The 3,281-nt window shown below is 39.8% G+C and overlaps 1 protein-coding gene across 1 annotated transcript in view; it reads left to right on the forward strand.

Moving 5' to 3' along the window:
* Nucleotides 1-3,281, forward strand: part of LOC106883892 (putative uncharacterized protein DDB_G0291608) — a 250,923-nt gene that overhangs the window by 224,979 nt on the left and 22,663 nt on the right. The gene's annotated exons all lie outside the window — the stretch shown is intronic.

A 3,281-nucleotide genomic window follows, 5' to 3' on the forward strand; every position in this document is an offset into this window, starting at 1 on the left:
TCATCATCATCATCATCGTCGTTTAATGTCCGCTTTCCATGCTAGCATAGGTTGGACGATTTGACTGAGGACTGGTGAAACCAGATGGCTACACCAGGTTTCAATCTGATTTGGCAGAGTTTCTACAGCTGGATGCCCTTCCTAACGCCAACCACTCAGAGAGTGTAGTGGGTGCTTTTACGTGCCACTGGCACGAAGGCCAGTCAGGCGGTACTGGCAATGGCCACTCTCAAAATGGTGTATTTTATGTGCCACCCACACAAGAGCCAGTCCAGGGGCACTGGCAAAGATCTCGCTCGAAAATCCTTACACATGCCACGGGCACAAGTGCCAGAAAGGCGACGCTGGTCACAGGTGCCATCACAATTTCGCTTTTGCTTGCCCCAATAAGTCTTATATATATAATGTCTGTGCCTGCATGCATGGATGTTTGGATGGATGCTCAGTCACACTTCTGGTTTTCCTTTTCAAATTCCTCACCAATGGAAAAAAAAAAACTGGCTTCTTACCCAGAAATAAGGCTCCTTCATTGGAATTTAGACAAGACCAATGTGGTAGTCATGATTGTGTGTATGTATATATATATATATATATGCACATATGTGCATGTGTGCAAATATGGAGGTCACTGCATGTGTGTATCTGCATGTTTTGATGTATGTGTACACATATATATATGCTTGCATGTCTACACATTAAATGCTAAACTTCTTTCAACAGCTTGTTGCTGTGAGTTCCTGGTTAGTTTAGCAGTGTCTTTTATAGTTTTGTGAAGCCCAGCTTCTACAGATTGTTGCTGTGACAGTTACATATCCAAGTTGCCTAATAATTATATGTAATACTATGAAACTATAGTCTGTGTGGAGTAACAGTAGATTTCATATTATTTCAGCATAGATATTTTTTATTTCCTCACCAATCTTTAATATCATGTTAACACCTACTGAGCAACTGATTTTCGCTACGTTACACAATTTCCTCTGTTCTAGATCATGCTTCTCGTGTCTGTTATGCTTACATTTTACTGAGATCTTAATAGGAACATTCCACCAGTATTCTTTCGTATGAACGATTGTGCTCTTCACATCATGTCTGTGCATACGTAGTTTAGTGTAGTGTCTCAGTGTTGTAAGATTACATAGATTTTGCTGTTTGTCTTGACTCTCATATCACTTTGTGTCTTGTGTATAGGTATTGAGCATGTCCAATCATATATCTTTTGTCTATATCTGGTATTATTGAGGAACAAAAGGGAAATCCAGAACAGTAAAGTACCCTTATGATGCCCCACTTATTATCACAGACTTCTTGCATAGTCATTCACCTCCAACATATTGCAGACTTTGGGAATATGATGCTGATCTTCAGTCAACTGGAATTTCAGAAGAGATCTGTTTGAAGTCCAGTGTCATATTATTGCATTGCAGTTAGGAATGGACTGAGGTGCCTTATCACTTGTAGGTTTTGAAGCACTGTTTCCTTAAAATGACAGTTGCATCATCATCATCATCATTTAGTGTCTGTTGTCCATGCTGGTATGGGTTGGATGGTTTGACCAGGGCTGGCAAGCTGGGTAGCTACACCAGACTCCTGTCTGATTTGGCATGGTCTCTATGGCTGGATGCCCTTCCTAATGCCAACCACTTTATAGAGTATGCTGGGTGCTTTTACGTGGCACTGCTTGGGCACTTTCATGTGATGTCGCACAGGTGCTTTTATGTGGTACTACACAGGTACTTTTACATGGCACCACAATGGTCTACTAAAGGTGATGCAGAATTTCTGTTTCAGCAGGATTTAGCACTGATACTCAACGTCAAAACAACTTCTGCTTAGTTTGTTGATTAACATGTTTCCGGGGTCAGTTACGTCACCTGACCTGGATCTCTATGGAGAATCTATGGGGTATGATTTGAAGGAAGATTGCAAGTCTATACTGCAGTAACCAGGTAGGAACGAAGGTTATTATTGAAATCACTCATGCTTTCATCACACCTGAGTAGTGTCACAGGCTGGTTGGTTTTCTCTATGTCACAAAATATTCAGAAACACTGGCACATGGCTCAGTGGTCAAAGCATTGGGTTCGCAGTCATAAGGTTGTGAGTTTGATTCCTGAACTGGGTTGTATATTGTGTTCTTAAGCAAGACACTTATTTCATGTTGCTCCAGTTCACTCAGCTGTTGAAATGAGCTCAGTACTTAATTTTAAGTCTGGTGCTTATATTTTCAAGTTTAGTATTCTCTCAATTTATTTTGCTGAACTGCTTAGTTACAAGGACGTAAACAAACCAGCACTGGTTGTCAAGAGGTGGGGTGGACAAACACAGAAATAAGGACAACAATATACACACATACACATGCGCTGGTACACACACACACACACACACACACACACACACACACACATTGGTGTTAGGAAGGGCATCTAGTCATAGAAACCATGCCAAAATAGACATGGAGTTTAGGCAGCTCTTTAGCTGGCCAGCTCCTGTCTAACCCATGCCAGCATGGAAAATGGACATTAAACGATGATGATGATGATGATGATATTGATATATATATATATATATATATATGACAGGCTGTTATATAGTTTTGTTTACCAAATTCACTTACAAGGCATTAGTTGGCCTGGTTCTTTAATAGAAAACAATTGCCCAAGGTCCTGTGCCATAGGACTCGAACCCCAGACTGTATGGTTGCAAAGTGTGCTTCTTTACTACACAGACATGTCTGTGCTTTATTTATTTTCCTGACCCCTCCCCCCACACCACCATCACGCACACACTTATGATGGAAAATTTTAGATTGGAAAGCTTCCTAACAAGCTTACTTTGATAGTTAGGTGTGCTGTGTTATTTCATTTATTGTCTGTGTCTGTAATTTTTGGCTGTGTTCAGTGGCTTGGATAAAGAATGGACTCATTACCAGACTGAAAGACAAAAATCATAGTGAAGGATTCAGTTTTGTTACAAAGGGTCAAATGATTTTTTTTTCCTTTTTAATTTTTATTTTCTAAATTTTTTTCCACATACACACACACACACACACAAACACACACACACACACACACACACGTGCACAAGCACACAATCATGCTTAGGTGTCCACACATATATCATAACAAATGCAATCTCATGCACATATATATCCAAACACATACAGGAATACATACACCAGCCTACGAATTACATTGTATTTGTTGCTTCTTTGTAGAAATGTTTGCTATTAGCTGTTGTTATTCATATGATTATGTCTCATTAACCTTTTGTCTAAAGTA

This window comes from Octopus bimaculoides, chromosome 3, assembly GCF_001194135.2.
Source record: "Octopus bimaculoides isolate UCB-OBI-ISO-001 chromosome 3, ASM119413v2, whole genome shotgun sequence".
Taxonomy (NCBI): Eukaryota; Metazoa; Mollusca; class Cephalopoda; order Octopoda; family Octopodidae; genus Octopus; species Octopus bimaculoides.